The following is a 22,505-nucleotide window of genomic DNA, read 5'->3' on the forward strand; positions in this document are numbered from 1 at the left end:
ATTGCTGCAGCAAAACCATTTGCTAAAGTTTGACATGCGTTCATGATAAAAAAAAAAAAACTTTCAGCAAACTAAGAAAAAAAGGAGAACTTTAAAAATCTTTTAAATGTTATTTATATGTCATCTAAACCTTCCCCTAAACTTGGGAAGATGACATCAATGTTCACTACTCTATTCAGCACAGGCAGGCCTAACTCAGTTTATTGCCCTTCACTTTATTACACTTCACAAATACTGTGTCTTTTTACAAACTGAAGGTTACCCTGTGTTATCAGATGGTTGTTAGCATTTTTTTTAACAATATATACATTTTTATAGACATAATGCTCTTTCAAACTTAATAGATTATAATATAGTGCAAACTTGTGGCTCAGATGGTAAAGAATCTGCCTGCAATGCAGGAGACCTGACCCCAAGCCCTGTGTTGGGAAGATTCCCTGCAGAAGGGAATGGGCTACCCATTCTGGTATTCTTGCCTGGAAAATCTCAAGAACAAAGGAGCATGGTGGGCTACAGTCCATGGGGTTGCAAAGAATCGGACACAACTGAGTGACTAACACTTGCACTTCACACATACTGTAAACAAAACTTTTACCTGTACTGGAACACAAAAAAATTTGTTATATGTGTACTGGGAAACCAAAAAAGTCTGGGGTTTCTTTACAGTCTGCAGGCTCAAATGTTCCAGGCTCCATAATTTCTGACTTGAACACTACAAAGATGACACTAAATTTACTTCCTTCAGGAAGACATTAAAACGTAGAAAGTTAGACTTCCTTGATGGTCCATTGTTTGAGAATTGGCCTGCCAGTTCGGGAAACATGGGTTTGATCTCTGGTCTGGGAAGATTCCACACACCTCAGGGCAACTAAGGCTGTGTGCCGTGACCACTGAAGTGTGTGTGCCTTAGAGCCCAGGCTCCACAACAAGAGAAGAAATTGCAATGAGAAGCCTGTGAACCACAGTTAGAGAGAAGCCCCCTCTCTCTGCAATACTAGAGAAAGCCCGGGTGCAGCAACAAAGACCCAATGCAGCCAGTAAACAAACAGATAAATAAAATTTTTTAAAAATATTAACAAATGTGAGGTGTTAGTGACATACCAAATTAAGATTTAAATGATAACCCTGTATGTGAGATAGCAAAAGAGACACAGATGTATAAAATGAACCTTTGGACTCTGAGGGAGAGGGAGAGGGTGGGATGATTTGGGAGAATGGCACTGAAACATGTATACTATCATGTAAGAAACGAATCGCCAGTCTATGTTTGATACAGGATACAGGATGCTTGGGGCTGGTGCACAGGGATGATCCAGAGAGATGATATGGGGTGGGAGGCGGGAGGGGGGTTCAGGATTAGGAACTCATGTACACCCGTGGCGGATTCATGTCAATGTATGGCAAAACCAATACAGTATTGTAAAGTAAAATAAAGTAAAAATAAAAATTAAAAAAAAAACCACATAGAAAGCTGTTCATATTCCCAGAAACAATTTTAGTAGTTAGGTGATTTAAGTAGGGGACAGATGATTTTCCCCAAGGCAGGTCCAGCAATCAGTAGATCTACAGTCTTTCCTTAAGAGTAACCATGAGAGCAATAAAAATGGGCAAATCAGGCCAGCATAGCTCATTCTTGTGTTCATTCATCCAGTGTTAAAGAATCCACCTGCCATTGCAGGAGACATGGCTTCGATTCCTGATCCAGAAAGATCCCACATGCCGCAGAGCAACTATTGTGCTCTAGAGTCTGGGAGCCATGACTAATGAAGCTTGTGTACCCTAACCCTAGAGTTTGTGCTAGGGTTACACAGAGAAGCCACTGAAATGAGAAGCCAACACCTGCAAGGATAAAGTAGCCCTTGCTTGCTGCAACTAGAGAAAAGCCTTCACAGCAGCGAAGACCCAGCACAGTCAAACATTAAATAAATAAATAAATAAACAAAATTTTAAAGAATGAAATATAATGGCATTAAACATTACATGAAACAACGGACAGGTTCAAAATTGGGAAAGGAGTACATTACGGCTGTATATTGTCACCCTACTTTTATTTAACTTACATGCAGAGTGCATCATGAGAAATGCTGGGCTGCATGAAGATCAACCTGGAATCAAGATTGCTGGGAGAAATATCAATAACCTCAGATATGCAAATGACACCACTCTAATGGCAGAAAATGAAGAGGAACTAAAGGGCCTTTTAAGGGTGAAAGAAGAGAGTGAAGAAGCTGGCTTAAAATTCAACATTCAATAAACTAAGATCATGGCATCCAGTCCTATCACTTCATGGCAAATAGATGGGGAAAAGTGGAAACAGGGCAGATTTTATTTTCTTGGGCTCCAAAATCACTGTGGATGGTGACTGCAGCCATCAAATTAAAAAACGCTTGCTCCTTGAAAGGAAAGCTATGAGAAACCTAGGCAGCATATTAAAAAGCAGAGATATCACTCTGCCAGCAAAGGTCCAAATAGTCAAAGCTATGGTTTTTCCAGTAGTCATGTATGGATGTGAGAGTTGGACTATAAAGAAAGCTGAGAGCCCAGTAATTGATGCTTTCGAACTGTGGTGCTAAAGAAGACTCTTGAGAGTCCCTTGGACTGCAAGGAGATCAAACCAGTCAATCCTAAAGGAAATCAGCCCTGAATATTCATTTGAAGGACTGATGCTGAAGGTGAAGCTCCAATACTTTCGCCACCTAATACAAAGAGATAACTCATTGGTAAAGACTTGGATGCTGGGAAGGATTGAAGGCAAAAGGAGAAGGGGGTGGCAGAGGACGAGATGGTTAGATAGCATCACCAACTCTGTGGACGTGAGTTTGAGCAAAGTCCGGGAGATAGTGAAGGAGAGGGAAGGTAGGAGTGCTGCAGCTCATGGGATCGCAAAGAGTTGGACATGACTTAGTGACTGAACGACAAAACATTATAAAATGTAGAAATGACTGTCTTCATAGTACTTTTTTAAAATAGCACTTAAAAGTTAATTTATCATATTTAAAATTTTGAAAATAACCATAAACAGAACAGTATATTCCTAAAATGTCACAGAATTATTTAGGATTAATTACCTTACACCAATCTGATGGGCATTTGATAGTTTATACAGGTATACCTAAAATTCAGTCTCATAGTACTATTACAGTCACAACACTCATCTTTAAATCAACAAAAGATGTCTCAATATCACATTGACACTTACTAGAAACCACTTTTTAGTTCCTATATTCATGTTTAAAGTAATCTCTAAATTGTAAAACATTAATACAGCAAAAATATAGTCAAATGCTTTTACAAGACTTGGTATTGCATTTATTTCATTGTAAACCATTTTCTTTTTTAATTAGAAATTGAAGTTAAAATTCTCAAAAGATGTAAATTGGCAGCCAACCTCTCAAACATTAATGTAACATCACAAATTAAAATCTAATAGTTGCATATTTTAAATTATATTTGAGATTGTCTCATCCATTACATTCGCATTGGTTTTGATAATGATCTGATGTAAACTTTTCACCAATTTCTAAAACAGTTTCTGGTACAGTTTAGTCTGAATAACTTATGATGTTTTAATAGCAGGAAATCCTGTTGCTAAATTTGTTAATATTCATCTACTACTAGGATTTTAATGGTAATTTGCTCTTGTAAACATAAGGTCAAAAGTATTATTCGGGAATGTGTACGCAAAACCACGTTTGGAAGAAAATGTACCACAGTAAACTCTTAACAGAAATGCAATTCAAGGATTTAGAAATTTATCATTTTAATGACACAAGAAATAAGCATTTCTCCTAAGAAGCCACCTGTAACACATTAAGTATAAATCATAGTTTCTCAAGTGCTGTTTTGGGACCTTTATGTTGCAATTCCAGATGCATAAGTTAGGTTGATTAAGCAAGGGTATTGTAATTGGAGTGAGCAAAAAGAAAGTGATGAAAGGCAGGCCTTAAAATAAGTTAAGGGAGAAACACTTTGGAATTTAAACTTGATATAGAGTAAGTGTGGTGAAAAATAATATAGCATAAAGTAAGTAAACTTTAAATTTATAAACATCTATATGGCAGAGGAACATTTGTTTACTGGCCTTATTAGATTTATTGTTTTTAAATCGTGGCTTGGAAAGATTCCCTCTTATTAAAAAATATAACAAAATAGCACCAAAAGTTTAAATTGGATGAAAAATTGTATTTTAACATGTAAATATCCATATAAAAACTAGAGTTCAGTCTTAACCCTAGAACCTCTTAAAACTTTTGCTAAAATTCTTCATTATTTTTCAACAATACTTTTATAATACTTACAAAGTACCAGTTACTATTCTAATCACTTCATAAATAAGAAATCATTAAATACTTATAATAACCTCATGAGTTAAGTATATTTTCATTTTACAAACAAGGAAACACATTACTTTTAGCTGGGTGAAACCTCCAACAGATAGAACTTCAGCTACTTGTCCAAGGTCACAAAGTTAGTAAGTAGCAGAACCAGACTAAACCCAGACAATCACTCCAAAGACTATGTATGATCCTATCTACAATATGCTGTATTATGCTTAATATGAAGTCTTCAGAAGATTAACTGGTATCAGAAAATAGTAAATCATTTTGAATTTTTTTAATTGAATGAAATGTCAATGAATATAAAGGCTAAGGGTATGAACTATTAGGTTGGTGCTCTCCTAGTTAAAAAAGAGTCTGAAATGTAGTACTTGGGTGCAGTTTCAAAAACTATAGAATGATCTCAAGTCATTTCCAAAGCAAACCATTCAGTGTCACAATAATCCAAGTCTATGCCCCAATGCTGAAGATTAATGGTTCTATAAAGACGTACAAGACCTTCTAGAACTAACACCAAAAAAGATGTCTTTTTCATCATAGGCGACTGAAATGCAAAAGTAGGAAGTCAAGAGATACCTGGAGTAACAGGCAAGTTTGGTCATGGAGTACAAATGAAGCAGGGCAAAGGCTAATAGAGTTTTGTCAAGAGAATGCACTGGTCATAACAAACACTGTCTTCCAACAAGATGAAAATTGACACTACATGTGGACATCACCAGATGGTCAACACCAAAATCAGATTGATTATATTCTTTGCAGCTAAAGATGGAGAAGCTCTATACAGTGAGCAAAAACAAGACTGGGTGCTGACTGTGGCTCAGATCATGAACTCCTTATTGCCAAATTCAGACTTAAATTGAAGAAAGTAGGGAAAACCACTAGGCCATTCAGGTATGACCTAAGTCAAATCCCTTATGATAATACAGTGGAAGTGACAAATAGATTCAAGGGATTAGATCTGAAGACAGAGTGCCTGAAGAACTATGGATGGAAGTTCGTAACATTGTACAGGAGGCAGTGATCAAAACCATCCCCAAGAACAAAAAAGGCAAAATAGTTGTCTGAGGAGGGCCTTACAAATAGCTGAGGAAAGAAGAGAAGCTAAAGACAAAGGAGAAAAAGAAAGATATATCCATCTGAATGCAGAGTTCCAAAAAATAGCAAAGAGAGGTAAGAAAGCCTTAAGTGAACAGTGCAAAGAAACAGAAGAAAGCAATAGAATTGGAAAGACTAGAGATCTCTTTAGGAAAATTAAAGATACCAAAGGAACATTTGGTATCTCTAATTTGGAAGGACTGATGCTAAAGCTGAAACTCCAATAGTTTGGTCACCTGATGTGAAGAACTGAGTTATTTGAAAAGACCCCGATGCTGGGAAAGATTGAAGGTGGGAGGAGAAGAGAATGACAGAGGATGTGATGGTTGGATGGCATCACTGACTTGATGGACATGAGTTTGAGCAAGCTCTGGGAGTTGGTGATGGACAGGGAAGCCCAGTGTGCTGCAGTATATGGTGTCGCAAAGAGTTGGACACGACTGAGCAACTGAACTGAACTGAAAGGAACGTTTCATGCAAACATGGGCACAATAAAGGACAGAAATGGTATGGACCTCACAGAAGCAGAAGAGATTAGGAAGAAGTGGCAAGAATACACAGAAGAACTATACTGAAAAGGTGAAATGGTCTTAATGACCTGGATAACCACAATGGTGTGATCACTCACCTAGAGCCAGATATCCTGTAGTGTGAAGTCAAGTGGGCCTTAGGAAGCATCATTATGAACAAAGCTAGTGGAATTGATGGAATTCCAGTTGTGCTATTTCAAATCCTAAAAGATGATGCTGTGTAAGTGCTGCATTCAATATGCTAGCACATTTGGAAAACTCAGCAGTGGCCAAAGGACTGGAATATCAGTTTTCATTCCAATTCCAAAGAAGGGCAATGCCAAAGAATGTTCAATCTACTTCACAATTGCACTTGTTTCACATACTAGCAAGATAATGCTCAAAATCCTTCAAGCTAGGCTTCAGTAGTATGTGAGCTGAGAAATTCCAGATGTTCCAGCTGGATTTAGAAAAGGTGGAGGAATCAGAGATCAAACTGTCAACATCTATTGGAGCATAGAAAAAGCAAGGGAATTCCAGAAAAACATCTATTTCTGCTTCATTGACTATGCTAAAGCCTTTGACTGTGTGGATCATAACAAACTGTGGAAAATTCTTAAAGAGATGAGAATACCAGACCACCTTACTTGCCTCCTGAGAAACCTGCATGTGGGTCAAGAAGCAACAGTTAGATCCGGACATGAAACAATGAACTGGTTCCAAATTGGGAAAGGAGTACATCAAGGCTGCATATTGTCACCCTGTTTATTTAACTTATATGCAGAGAGCATCATGTGAAATGCTAGGCTGCATGAATCTTAAGTTGGAATCAAGATTGCTGGGAGAAATATCAATAATCCCAGGTATATAGATGACACCACCCTTATGGCAGAAAGTGAAGAGGAGCTAAATAGCTTCTTGATGAAGGTGAAAGAGGAGAGAGAAAAAGCTGGCCTAAAACTCAACATTCAAAAAACTAAAATCATGGTATCTGGTCCCATCACTTCATGGCAAATAGATGGGGAAAAAGTGGAAACAGGGGCAGATTTTATTTCTAGGGGCTCTGAAATCAGTGCAGATGGTGACTGTAGTCATGAAATTAAAAGACATTTGCTCCTTGAAAGAAAAGCTATGACATAGCTAGACAGCATATTAAAAAGCAGAGACATCACTTTGTCAATAAAATCCATATAGTCCAAGCTATGATTTTTCCAGTAGTCATGTATGGGTGTGAGAGTTGGATGATAAAGAAAGCTGAGTGCCGAAGAATTGATGCTTTTAACTGTGTTGTTGGAGAAGACTCTTGAGAGTCCCTTGCACAGCAAGGAGATCAAACCAGTCAATCCTGAAGGAATCAACCCTGAATATTCATCAGAAGCACTGATGCTGAAGCTGAAGCTCCAGTCACTTGGCCACTTGATGTGAAGTGTCAACTTGTTGGAAAAGTCCCTGATGCTAGTAAAGATTGAAGGCAGTAGGAGAAGGGGGCAACAGAGGATGAGATGGTTGGTAGGTAGGCATCATCGACTCAAAGGACATGAGTTTGAACAAACTCTGGGAGATAGTGAAGGACAGGAAAGCCTGGCATATCGAAGTTCATAGGGGTCACAAAGAGCCAGACATGACTGAGCAACTGAACAACAACAACAAAAGCAATTATGGTTTCATACTCTGAATTTTAAAATTATTATAACTAGTCTCAAACACATCTTTATTAATTAAAATAGGAACCATTACAATCAACATATTTTGCCAATAAGAAATAAGTTTGTTTATTCTGGTAGCATAAAAATCCATGCTTCAGGATTTGATGAACTCTTGGAAAGCATTTTCTGCATCCTGCTGGTTGTGGAAGCATTTTCCCTACAAAAGTTTTGGAGCTTCTTCTTAGTCCAACCACTGAGAGGGTAATTGCTGGTTATTCAAATAAATTCCACTTTTTGTCACAGATCACTATCTGATTGAGAAATGATTTATTGTTGTTGAGTACAGTAAGAAAAGAGGACACTTGAAAATGACGACTGTTTTGATTTGTGGTCAGCTCATGAATCACCCTCTTATCCAGCTTTTTCACCTTTCCAATTTGCTTCAAATGCCAATTGACCATAGAATGGTCTATGTTGAAATCTTGGGCAACTTCTCCTGTTTTCGTAAGAAGATCACTTTCGATGATCCTCTCAGTTGGTTGTTGTCAACTTCCAATGGCCAATTACTGTGCTCATCTTCAAGGCTCTCATCTCCTTTGCAAAACTACTTGAACCACCATGACACTGTATATTAGTTAGCAGTTCCTGGGCCAAATGCATTGTTGGTGTTGCAAGTTGTCTCTGCTGCTTTACCATTTTGAAATCGAACAAGAAAATTTCTCAAATTTGCTTTTTGTCTAACATCATTTCCATAGTCTAAAATACATATAAAATAAACAGTAAGTAATAATTCATTAGCAAAATATATAAAGCAAGAAATGCACATTAAAATGATGTATAACATAATCACATTAATTTAAGAATGTGATATCAAATGGCAAATTTCAACAATGCAAAACCAAGATTACTTTTGAGCCAACCTGATACATTATATTAAATACTTTAATTCCTAATGAAGTTTGTCAACAAATTTTCATAGAGATTTTACTTGAATACTTCCAGTGACAGGGAACTCATATTCAGAAAGACAATTTTATTTTCAAAAATTAAATTTTTACTGAACTGCGTCTACTTTAGTTTTTTTATCCTATATCTAACTTATCTTCTGAAGTCATACAAAATCAATCTTTTGTACAGTTGCTCTTCAAATATTTGTGAAAGAAGTAATTATATTCTAATTTCCCCTGACCCAAGCTAAACATTCAATTTCCTTCAAAATTTCTTTTTGTACAAGGTGAAATTTCCTTACATTTCTACTTTTGTCCTCTGGACATGCTCCAATTTGTTTTGTATCATTTAACTTGTAGCAGTACCAAACCAATTTCCATATTCAAGAAGCATTTTGGCCATAATAGAGTAACAACATTACATTTCATTGTAAATATTGTTTATATAGATCAATATTGACTTTTTTAGACAGCATTTATAGACTTTACACTAGGTTTATTATAAAATAAAACCTCTAAGATTTTCTTTCACATACGCTTCAGCTAACAAACATAATTTACTTGTCCAATTGACTTTTGAACATAAATTCAAAATAATTTCATTTCATGAAATTGGAGATCATCCTATCAGTCTGTTGAGATCTTTTAAAATCTTGGTTATCCCTTTAAACATTTATCCCTTCTCATTTTTCTCAACCAAACTGATAGTTTGGACACTATCAGTGCTTATTCAACATAGTAATTTATATACCAAACATGAAAGAAACAGAGCTCTACTATTAGCCATTTAGAAATTTATTTATTAAATAATCTGCTCATTTTATAACAGTTTTAGATATATGGACTTATATTACAATGATAGTACAGAGAGATATACCCCATCCTATCACTAACTTTTAATACCAAAGACTGCCTCCAGTTTAAAACATCTATGATTCTTATTATTGTCTTTGAAAATGAAAGTGAAAAGTGAAAGTTGCTCAGTTGTATACAACTCTTCACAACCCCATAGATTTCTCTGTGAAGTCCATGGAATTCTCCAGGCCTGAATACTGGAGTGGGTAGCCGTTCCCTTCTCCAGGGGATCTTCCCAATGCAGGGATCGAACCCAGGTCTCCCTCATTGCAGGCTGATTCTTTACCAGCTGAGGTACCAGGGAAGCCCATTATTGTCTTTAATAAATATTTTTTAAAACTAAAAATTAACTTTATTGCATAATTATCAAGTCAATATGCCTATGTTATCCACTATCTGTTGTCAAAAGGGATTAGGTGCAGAGAGTATTAGCTGAATTCCAAACAACATATAATGGTTTCCTTCTTCTAATAAAGGTCTATTAATACTTTCAAATGACATTATCCAAAGAAAATAAGAGGTTCTTCTTATTGAACATGGGCTATGTGCAATTATGACTGAAAAAGATTAAAGAACAAAGTATCAGAACCTGAAAATAAATCAATTAATTAAAGTTGTTAAATATGCAAACAAAATCTTAGCATCCAGAAGTATAGGACAATATATGGCAAACAATCTGTAATTATTCCTCTTTACACTGGGTAGCTATTATGCCATTGTAAGCTAGCAATGGAAATGACAACCCACTCCAGTACTCTTGCCTGGAAGAGTCCATGGACTGAGGAGCCTGATAGGCTACAGTCCACGGGGTCTTAAAGAGTCGGACATGACTGAGCGACTTCACTTTCACTTTCAAGCTAGCAGTAAGTTCTGTAATCTCAAAAAGACAGGACTTTTAGAGACAGTACTGTAAATGATGAAAATGTTGAGAAGTAGAAAGTAACAATAAAGGTTAAAGTCCACCTGAAACTATCACAACATTTTAATTGACTATACTCCAATATAAAATAAAAAGGTAAAAAATAATAATAGAGGTTAAACAACTCTATTACTTTAGAGAAAGGACATATACAGAGTTATTTAACAGTGCTCTTAAAGATTAAGGCACTTATCTTTCTCTAGTTGCTTTAGGTATAAGGTTACTTTGTTTATTTGTGATTTTTCTTGTTTCCAGAGCTAATTGTATTGCTATAAACTTCCCTCTTAGAGCTGCTTTTGCTGTGTCTCATTGGTTTTGGATTGTTAAGCTTTCATTTTTCTCTAGGTAACTTTTTATTTCCTCTTTAATTTCTTTAGTAATCCATTGGTTGTTCAGTACCATATTGTTTAGCCTCCACATGTTTGTGTTATTTACATTTTCTTTAAATAGTTTACTTCTAATCTCATAGCATTGTGATCAGAAAACATGCTTGATATGATTTCAGTTTTCTTATATTTATCAAGGCTTGATTTGTGGCCCAAGATGTGATCTATTCCAGGAAATGTTCCATGTGCACTTGAGAGGAAAGTGTTTTCTGCTATTTTTGGATGGAATGCTCTACAAATATCAATTAAATTTATCTGGTCTAGTGTATCATTTAAGGCCTGTGTTTCCTTATTGATATTCTGTATGGATAATCTGTCAATTTATGAAAATAGGGTGTTAAAGTATCCTACTATTATTGTATTACTGTTGATCTCTCCTTATATGGCTATTAGTATTTGCCTTATATATTAGGGTGTGCCTATTTGGGGTGCATATATATTTACAATTGTTTACCTTCTTCTTGGATTGATCCCTTGATCATTATGTAGTGTCTTTCTTTGTCTTTTACAACATCTTTAAAGTCTATTTTGTCTAATATGAATATTTCCACTCTACCTTTCTTTTGATTTTCATTTGCATGGAATCTCTTTTTCCATCCCCTTTCTTTCAGGCTGTTGTGTCCCTAAGTCTGAAGTGGGTCTCTTGTAGGTAGTATATATATGGGTCTTGTTTTTGTATTCTTTCAGCCAGTCTATGTCTTTTGGATGGAACATTTAATCCATACATATAAAGTGATTATCAATATGCATGTTCTTACTGCCATTTTCTTAATTGCTTTGGATTTGTTTTTGTAGGTCTTTTTATCTTCCCTTCCTCTTTTGTTCTCTGCTATTGTGATTTGATGACCAATTTTAGTGTTGTGTTTGGATTCATCTTTCGTGTGTGTGTATCTATTGTAGATTTTCAGTTTGCAGTTATCATGAGGATTTGATATAAAGGACTTCCCTGGTGGCTCAAATGGTAAAGAAACTGCTTGCAATGTGGGAGTTTTGGGTTCAGCTCCTGGGTCAGAAAGCTCCCATGCAGAAGGAAATAGCAATCCACTCCTGAAGAATTCCATGGACAGAGGAGCCTGGCATACTACAGTCCATGTGGTCACAAAGAGTGGGACAAAACTGGACAACTAACACTTTCACTTTGATATAAAAATCTATATATAAACAAGATTGTTTTAAGTTGCTGGGCTCCTAATTTCAAATGCATTTCCAATATCCTGCATTTGTGCTCTCCTCTTCCCACAATGACTGGCTTTGTTATCGTATTTGTGTGCAGATGATTTCCTACTTTTACTCTATGCTTGCCTTTACTTCATTTCTTCATTTACTGGTAAGCTTTTCCATTTGTAATTTTCTTGTTTCTTAAAGTGGATTTTTCTTTTCTGCTTAGAGAGTTTCCTTTGGCATTTGTTGCAAAGCTAATCTGGTGGTGCTGAATTCTCTTAGCTTTTGCTTGTCTGTAAAGCTTTGGATTTCTCCACCAAATATCAATGAAAGCCTTGATGGGAAGAATATTCTTATTTTTAAAAAAATTAATTTATTTTATAATTGAAGGATAATTGCTTTACAAAATATTTTTGTTTTCTGTCAAACATCAACATGAATCAACCATAGGTATAGGTAGAATATTCTTGGTTGTAGGTTCTTCCCTTTCATTGCTTTAAGTATACTGTGCCACTTCCTTCTGGCACACAGTGTTTCCCTTGAGAAATCTTCTGATACCCTTATGGAAGTTCCCTTGTATGTTATTTGTTGCTTTTCCTTTATTGCTTTTAGTATTTTTTTACTTTAATGTTTGTCAACCTGATTACTGTGTGTCTCAGTGTGTTACTCCTTGGGTTTATCATGCCGGGGACTCTCTCTGCTTCCTGGACTTGGCTGACTATTTCCCATGTTAGGGAAGTTTTCAGCTATTATATTTTCAGTTGTGCTCTTTGTCCTTTTTTCTCTCTTTTCTCCTTCTGGGACCCCTATAACACAAATGTTGGTGCGTTTAATATTGTCCCATAGGTCTCTTAGACTATCTTCATTTCTTTTTACTCCTTTTTTCTTTATTCTGTCTTGAGGCAGTGATTTCAACCACTCTGTCTTCCAGGTCCCTTATTTGTTCTTATGCCTCATTTATTCTGCTATTGATTCCTTCTACTATATTTTTCATTTCAGCTGTTCTATTGTTAATTTCTGTTTGTCTGTTCTTTAGTTCTAAGTCTTTGTTAAACATTTCTTGTGTCTTCTCAGTCTGTACCTCTATTCTTTTTCCAAGATATTGGATCATCTTCATTATCATTACTCTGAATTCTTTTTCTGGTAAATGCCTATCTCCACTTCACTTAGTTATTCTTTTGGGGTTTTATCTTGTTCCTTCATCTGGGACATATTCCTCTGCTGCCACATCTTGTCTACCTTTCTGTGATTACCGTCTCTCTTCCTCAGGATTCAGGGCTGTAGTTCTTTCTTCTTTTGTCTTCTCTCTGATGGAAGAGGCTGTCTAAGAGTCTTTGGCAGGTTTCCTGATGGGAGGGTCTGGATTCTGCTCACTGTTGGGTCTTGTCCCTCTGATGGGTAGGCTCATGTTCAGGAAGCTGCTTATTTGCTAATGGATGGGGCTGTGTTACTATTCTGTTGGTTGTTTGGCCTGAATCATCCCAACACTGGCCTACAGGCTCTTGGATGGGGCTGAGTCTGGGGGATGGTAGCCTACAGAAGGGCTTGCACCAATGAGTAGTTACCAGAGCTACCACTGCCAATGTCTTTTTCCCTTGTAGTGAACCACAGCCATCCCCCACCTTTGTAGGAGACCCTCTAATACTAGTAGTTCTGGCCCAATGTCTTATGAGCTCACTTCTTTTTCCTTTTGGTCCTGATGCACACTAGACCTTGTGTGTACCATCCAAGAGTGGAGTTTCTGTTTCCCTCAGAATTCCTGTGGAATTCCTGCAACTAAACTCCACTGGTCTTCAAAGTCAGATTCTCTGGGGGCTTCTCGTCCATTGTCAGACTCTAAGGCTTGGAAGCCTGCTGTGGGGCTCAGGACTTTCACTCCTATAGGAGAACTTCTGTGGTATAACTATTTTCCAGTTTGTGGGTTGCCCACCTGGCAGGTAAGGGACTTGATTTTATCATGATTGTACCCCCTCTTATCATCTCATTGCACCTTCTTTGTCTTTGGGTGTAGGGTTTCTTTTTTGGTAGGTTCCAGTATGTTTCTGTTGTTGTTTTGTCAATAGTTGTTCAGCAGTTGTGATTTTGGTGTTTTTGTAAGAAGCAGTGAGCTCATGTCCTTCTACTCGGCCATCTTACTGGCAAGTCCTCTAAGACACTCTTTTCAGTGCCCAGAAGCAATTTAGAGATTATTGAAAACATTAAAATCATTTGATATGGTGCATTTAAAAATTTTAAATTTTATGCTGGAGTATAGTTGATTTGATATAGTCAAGGAAATCAATCCTGAAAATTCATTGGAAGGACTGATGTTGAAGTTGAAACTCCAATACTTTGGCCACCTGATGCGAAGAACTGACTCATTTGAAAAGACTCTCATACTGGGAAAGATTGAAGGTGGGAGGAGAAGGGGACGACAGAGGATGAGATGATTGGATGGCATCACCAACTCAATGGACATGAGTTTGAGTAAACTCTGGGAGTTGACAATGGACAGGGAGGCCAGGCGTGCTGCAGTCCATGGCATTGCAAAGAGTCGGACACGACCGAGTGACTGAATTGAACTGAACTGATAGTTGATTTACAATGTTGTGTTTGTTTCAAGTGTTCAGGTTTTAAAGGAACTTCCATATTGTACTTCATAGTAGTTGTACCAATTTACATTCCCAACAGTAGTGTAGGAGTGTTCTCTTTTTTCCACACAAAATGATGCATTTTTTAGGAGAACATAGGATACCTTTTTTTGATTCTAACTCATCAGTCTCTCTAGAGATCAAATTCAGGATGCAATTAATTTGTTTATTTGGAAGCTTATACAAAAATAAAACAAATCTGAAAACAACTTACTGTTGTAAAACATGACTTTTGAATAGCATCTAAAGGGCTAAAATATTTAGTTATAGGTCATTTTAGTCAGTTGTTTTATTCTTAGTTTAAATGTATACTACACAGATATCATATCGTGTAGTTTTGGTATAAGAACATGAAGCCTTCTGATAGTCATAGCTAAAGCATAGAGAAAAATGTAAAAACTAAAAGGTACTAATTTGAAAAGGAAGAGACAAAAGTATTATTATTTGCAGATAGATAATATGATCAAATGTCTAAAGAATCTAAGAGAATCAACTGAAGATTTTTAGAAACATGAACAACTTTACTAAGTTAACTGGGTACAAATTTCACTGTATATTATAATAAAACCATTATGATGACAACCATTATGGAAAAATGTTTCTTTAAAAAACCAACCCAAGAATTTCCAGTTATGAACTTGATAAGAAATGTAACAATTATTTGAAAAGCATAAGCCTGATGGATATATTGAAAACTGATTCAATGGAAAAACTGTCTTACACAAGCATAGAAAAATGCTATTGGTCCTTTTATTAATTTATGCATTTAATATACTCAATCAAAACAATTTTTTTGGAATGAAATAATTCCGGTTGAGCTATTTCCAGTCTTAAAAGTTGATGCTGTTAAAGTGCTGCACCCAACATGCCAGCAAATTTGGAAAACTCAGCAATGGCCACAGGACTGGAAAAGGTCAGTTTTCATTCTAATCCTAAAGAAAGGCAAGGACAAAGATTGTTCAAACTACTGTACAATTGCACTCATCTCATACGCTAGCAGAGTAATGCTCAAAATTCTCCAAGTGATGCTTCAACCATACATGAACTGTGAACTTCCAGATGTTCAATCTGGATTTAGAAAAGGCAGAGGAACCAGAGATCAAATTGCCAACATCTGTTGGATCATAGAAAAAGCAAGAGGATTCCAGAAAAATATCCACTTCTACTTCATTGACTATGCTAAAGCCTTTGACAGTGTGGATCACACCAAACTGTGGAAAATTCTGAAAGAGATGGGAATACCAGACCACCTTACCTGTCTCCTGAGAAATCTGTATGCAGGTCAGGAAGCAACAGTTAGAACCAGACATGGAACAACAGAATGGTTCCAAATTGGGAAAGGAGTATGTCAAGGCTGTATATTGTCACCCTGTTCATTTAACTTATATGCAGAGTACATCATGAGAAGTGCCGGCCTGGATGAAGTGCAAGCTGGAATCAAGATTGCTGGGAGAAATATCAATAACCTCAGATACGCAGATGACACCATGCTTATGGCAGAAAGTGAAGAGGAACTAAAGAGCCTCTTGATGAAAGTGAAAGGGGAGAATGAATAAGTTGGTTTAAAACTCAACATCTCAAAAATGAAGCTCATAGCATCTAGTCCCATCACTTCATGACAAATAGATGGGGAAACAATGGAAACAGTGAGAGACTTTATTTTCTTGGGCTCCAAAATCACTGCAGATGGTGATTGCAGCCATGAAATTAAAAGATGCTTGCTCCTTGGAAGAAAAGTTATGACCAACCTAGACAGCATATTAAAAAGCAGAGACTTTACTTTGCTGACAAAGGTCCATCTAGTCAAAGCTATGGTTTTACCAGTAGTCATGTGAGAGTTGGACGATAAAGAAAACTGAGCGCCGAAGAATTGATGGTTTTGGACTGTGGTGTTGGAGAAGACTCTTGAGATTCCCCTGGACTGCAAGAAGATCCAATCAGTCCATCCTAAAGGAAATCAGTCCTGACTATTCATTAGAAGGACTGATGCTGAAGCTCCAATACTTTGGCCACCTGATGCGAAGAACTGACTCATTGGAAAAGACCTTGATGCTGGGAAAGATTGAAGGCAGGAGGAGAAGGGGAAGACAGAGGATAAGGTGATTGGATGGCATCACCGACTCGATGGACATGAGTTTGGGCAAGCTCTGGGAGTTGGTGATGGACATGGAAGCCTGGTGTGCTGCAGTCCATGGGGTCACAAAGTGTTGGACACGACTGAGTGACTGTGCTGAACTGAACATCATTCAATTCTTCTGAAAAAATTAATATATAAAAGATCTTCTTCCAGTAACATGTTGGACTATACACTCGAAAGATTTTCCTATTACGTTATAATGGCATCCTGGGTAAAATATAGGCATTCTAGATAAACTATAAGACTTTTTTTTTTTAAGTTTTGCTGAGCTTTCAATATAGTGAAAGAAATTTCCAAGAGCCAAAATAAAGACACAGCAATATGAAACCTGAATTGTGAGAGGTTAGTAAATTCTTAAGAGAAGATTCCATTGGATTTAAATGCCAATGCCAACACTGATATAGGGAGGCAAAATATAGATCCTGCTCCAAAGTAAAGGAGCTAAACTTGAGACTCCAATAATTAATCAGAGTTCATGAACAGGCTTAAGTGGTCTCATAGCATCCCCAGTTATTATTAGAAACAAGCAAAATAACATGTTTTCCTCTTGGAAATTTTAATTTAGACCTTCATGATTCTATATATATTAAATTCAATAAATTATGTGAACTCAAAATATCAAACAAAGAAAGAAAAATCCAATGAGTAACAGTCAGCAAAATGGTAACAAATTTAGACTTCCAAGAAGATCAGATAAAGATTATAAAATAAGTAAATTACTGATATGATATTTTAAAATGTCAAAATGAACAAGATACAATCAAAATGATCCGGTAAATTTGAAAGTAAGTAAAACTTCCAGAAATGAAAAATAAAAGAAAATTTTAAACATTAGTTGTTTAGTTAAACAACAGACTAGCTACAGAAAAATGTGGACAATAAGCATGAGGTAGAAAGGAAGATGGATATGAGGCAATTCCCAAGAATGAGGCACAAAAAGAGTAAGAAAGTAGGAAGAATTTAAGAATTAACATATATCTAAGAAGATTTCAAGAAAGAATGGAGGCAATATAATATTCAAAGAGATTGTAGCTTGGAATTTCCAGAATTAATAAAATACATGAATATCTAGCTATAAGAAACACAACATGTACCACACAGGATAAGCAAAAACAAAACACCCCAAATCCATTTCTAGATATGTTCCTGAGAAACTTGAAAAAACACCATAGTTTTAAAAAAGGTAAATCTTAAAAGTAGCCAGAAAGAAAGGACAGGTCACTTATAAAGGAATAATATATAGGGCCAGAGCAAAGACTTCTCAGAAGCAGTCCTGGAAGAGAAGAAATGGAATAATATGTTCGAAGTGCTTAGAAAAAATAACCTTCTAAAGTTGTATAGCAAAATTTTATTTCAAGAATAATGGTTTTTGGTCTTCCCTGGTGGCCCAGTCATTAACAATCCACCTTGCAATGCAGGGGACACAGATTCTACTCCTGGTCCAAGAAGATTCCATATGCCACAGAGCAGCGAGGCCCAGATACCGCAACTACCGAGCTCACACGCTGCAACAATTGATGTATGTGCACCTAGAGCCTGTGCTTAGAAATAAGAGAAGTCACCGCAATGAGAAGCTTGTACACCTCAACTAGAGAGTAGCCCCAGCTCACCACAACTAGAGAAAGCCTGAGATCAGCAATGGAGATCCAGCATTGTGAAAAACAAATTAAAATTTAAAAAAGAATAATTCTTTTTTAAAAACATACTTTTAGATTAGCAAAACTTATGAGAGTTATCTACTAAGAAACCTAAACTAAGTCTTCTAGAGGATTCATTTCAGAAATAGGAAAAATGACTCCAGCAGGGGTGTCAACAATATGTAAAGAAATAGTGAATATATATAAACATGTAGAGAAGTTTAAATGAAAACTGCCTGATATCAACAATAACAAAAAAAAAAGTTTCTTAGTGGAGTTAAAAATAAAGTATTAAGAGGGAAAGAATTACAGCTGTAACAGAATGAAAAGCTTGACAAATTCTTTTACCACAAAACAACTTAAAACTGGACGAAATTGAAAAATAAAATATTCACAAATCAGAGAGAATTAACAAGTAAGAAGTATTTGTGGAAACCTGCTAAATAGTAGGGAGAATGTAGAATTCTTGCATTCTCGTACAGACAGACAGGAAAATATGACTCATTCTTAGGGTGGTTAGAAGGCAATGGCAACCCACTCCAGTACTCTTGCCTGGAAAATCCCATGGATGGAGGAGCATGATAGGCTGCAGTCCATGGGGTCGCTAAGAGTCGGACACGACTGACTTCAGTTTCACTTTTCACTTTCATGCATTGGAGAAGGAAATGGCAACCCACTCCAGTGTTCTTGCCTGGAGAATCCCAGGGACGGGGGAGCCTGGTGGGCTGCCGTCTCTGGGGTCGCACAGAGTCGGACACGACTGAAGTGACTTAACAGCAGCAGCAGCAGGTGTGTTATAATGTTGCATTTAGTATGAAATTATTTCAAAGCAGTCATGAGTTCAGAGAATTAAAGGGACCCATACTTAAAAGATTAAAGGAAAATGACAATAAACAAATAGTGAATATCAATATAAGCCAAAATTATTTAAAAGAAGCTAATGGTGATTTGAGGATTGAAAAGCAATATAATAAAAATGAAAATTTCAATTTTCTCAACAAAATATTTAAGTGCTAAAAAAATTAGTGAACTTGGGCTAGACCCATAGAACTACTAAAAATTTAAGATCATAGAGTAAAACATTGAATAAAGATTAACAGCACCTCAGAAACCTGTGGAACAGTATCAAATGTACCAGCATACATGGAGTGGATACTTCAGAGAAAAGCAGAGGAAGAAAGGGGAGAACCATTATTTGAAAAACAGTGGTTGGCTTTCCAAATTTGATTAACAGGAAAAAATGTTGACTTAGACTTTCAAGAAGTTTGAAAAGCTAAAGAGAAAATCTTTAAAGAAGCAAGAGAAAAAAGATTCATCAAGTACAGTCACACTTAAGCGATATCGTGGTTTCAGTTCCAGACCACCACAATAAGGCAAATATTGCAGTAAAGCAAGTCACACAAAATTTTTTTGTTTCCCATTATATATAAAAATTATGTTTATATGTCTATACTATACTGTAGCTTAAGTGTGTAATAGCATTATGTCAAAAACAACAATGCACCTACCTTAATTAATTTTATTATCATTTGGAATTTTTGTATGTATTTTAAAAATGTTTTTTACTGAAGTATAGTTGATTTACAATGTTGTACCAGTCTCTGCTGTATAGCAAAGTGACTCAGGTATACATATATATATATATATATATATATACACACACACACACACACACACTCTTTTTAATGGTTTATTATAAGATATTGAATATAGTTCCCTGTACTGCACATTAGGACCTTGTTTTTCATCCATTCTAAATGTAATAGTTTGCATCTACCAATTCCAATCTTCCCCTCCCCCTATCCCCTTGGCAACCATACATCTGTTCTCTGTGTCTGTGAGTTTGTTTCCATTTTGTAGATAAGATTCACTTGTGTTATAGCTTAGATTCAACATACAAGTTATATTATATGATATTTTTCTTTCTCTTTCTTTTTTTAAAAAATATAAATTTATTTATTTTAATTGGAGGCTAATTACTTTACAATATTGTATTGGTTTTGCCATACTTTGACATGAATCTGCCACAGGTATACATGCGTTCCCCATCCTGAACCCCTCTCCCACCTCCCTTCCCATCCCATCCCTCTGGGTCATCCCAGTCCACCAGCCCCGAGTACCCTGTATCATGCATCAAACCTAGACTGGCGACTCGTTTCATATATGATAATATACATGTTTCAATGCCATTCTCCCAAACCATCCCACCCTCGCCCACTCCCACAGAGTCCAAAAGACTGTTCTATACACCTGTGTCTCCTTTGCTGTCTTGCATACAGGGTTATTGTTACCATCTTTCTAAATTCCATATATATGCATTAGTATACTGTATTGGTGTTTTTCTTTCTGGCTTACTTCACTCTGTATAATAGGCTCCAGTTTCGTCCTCCTCATTAGAACTGATTCAAATGTGTTCTTTTTAATGGCTTCATTGTGTAGATGTACCACAGCTTTCGTATCCATTCGTCTGCTGATGAACATCTAGGTTGCTTCCATGTCCTGGCTGTTGGGAACAGTGCTGTGATGAACACTGGAGTACATGTGTCTCTTTCGTATTCTGGTTTCCTCGGTATGTATGCCCAGCAGTGGGATTGCTGGGTCCTATGGCAGTTCTATTTCCGGTTTCTTAAGAAATCTCTGCACTGTTCTCCTTAGTGGCTGCCCTAGTGTGCATTCCCACCAACAGTGTAAGAGGGTTCCCTTTTCCCCACACCCTCTCCAGCATATATTGCTTGTAGACTTTTGGATAGCAGCCATTCTAACTAGTGTGAACTGGTACCTCATTGCGGCTTTGATTTGCATTTCTCTGATAATGAGCGATATTGAGCATCTTTTCATGTGTTTGTTAGCCATCTGTATGTCTTCTTTGGAGAAATGTCTGTTTAGTTCTCTGGCCCATTTTTTAAATTGGGTCATTTATTTTTCTGGAATTGAGCTGCAGGAGTTGCTTGTATATTTTTGAGATTAATTCTTTGTCAGTTGCTTCATTTGCTATTATTTTCTAACATTCTGAAGGTTGTCTTTTCACCTTGCTTATAGTTTCCTTTGTTGTGCAAAAGCTTTTAATTTTAATTAGGTCCCATTTGTTTATTTTTGCTTTTATTTCCAATATTCTGGGAGGTGGGTCATAGAGGATCCTGCTGTGATTTATGTCTGAGAGTGTTTTGCCTATGTTTTCCTCTAGGAGTTTTATAGTTTCTGGTCTTACATTTAGATCTTTGACCCATTTTGAGTTTATTTTTGTGTATGGTGTTAGAAAGTGTTCTAGTTTCATTCTTTTACAAGTGGTTGACCAGTTTTCCCAGCACCACTTGTTAAAGAGATTGTCTTTTCTCCATTGTATATTCTTGGCTCCTTTGTCAAAGATAAGGTGTCCACAGGTGTGTGGATTTATCTCTGGGCTTTCTGTTTTGTTCCATTGATCTATATTTCTGTCTTTGTGCCAGTACCATACTGTCTTGATGACTGTGGCTTTGTAGTAGAGCTTGAAGTCAGGCAGGTTGACTCCTCCAATTCCATTCTTCTTTCTCAAGATTGCTTTGGCTATTCGAGGTTTTTTTGTATTTCCATACAAACTGTGAAATTATTTGCTTTACTTCTGTGAAAAATACCCTTGGTAGCTTGATAGGAATTGCATTGTATCTATAGATTGCTTTGGGTAGTACACTCATTTTCACTATATTGATTCTTCCAATCCATGAACATGGTATATTTCTCCATCTATTTGTGTCCTCTTTGATTTTTTTAACCAGTGTTTTATAGTTTTCTATATATAGGTCTTTTGTTTCTTTAGGTAGATGTATCCCTAAGTATTTTATTATTTTCATTGCAATGGTGAATGGAATTGTTTCCTTAATTTCTCTTTCTGTTTTCTCACTGTTAGTGTATAGGAATTCAAGGGATTTCTGTGTTTTTATTTTATATCCTGCAACTTTGCTATATTCATTGATTAGCTCTAGTAATTTTCTGATGGAGTCTTTATGGTTTTCTATGTATAGGATCATGTCAGCTGCAAACAGTGAGACCTTACTTCTTCTTTTCCAATCTGTATTCCTTTTATTTCTTTTTCTGCTCTGATTGCTGCGGCCAAAACTTCCAAAACTATGCTGAATAGTAGTGGTGAGAGTGGGCACCCTTGCCTTGGTCTTGACTTTAGGGGAAACGCTTTCAATTTTTCACCATTGAGGATAATGTTTGCTGTGGGTTTGTCAGAGATAGCTTCTATTATGTTGAGGTATGTTCATTC

This window comes from Ovis canadensis, chromosome 1, assembly GCF_042477335.2.
Source record: "Ovis canadensis isolate MfBH-ARS-UI-01 breed Bighorn chromosome 1, ARS-UI_OviCan_v2, whole genome shotgun sequence".
Classification (NCBI taxonomy): domain Eukaryota; kingdom Metazoa; phylum Chordata; class Mammalia; order Artiodactyla; family Bovidae; genus Ovis; species Ovis canadensis.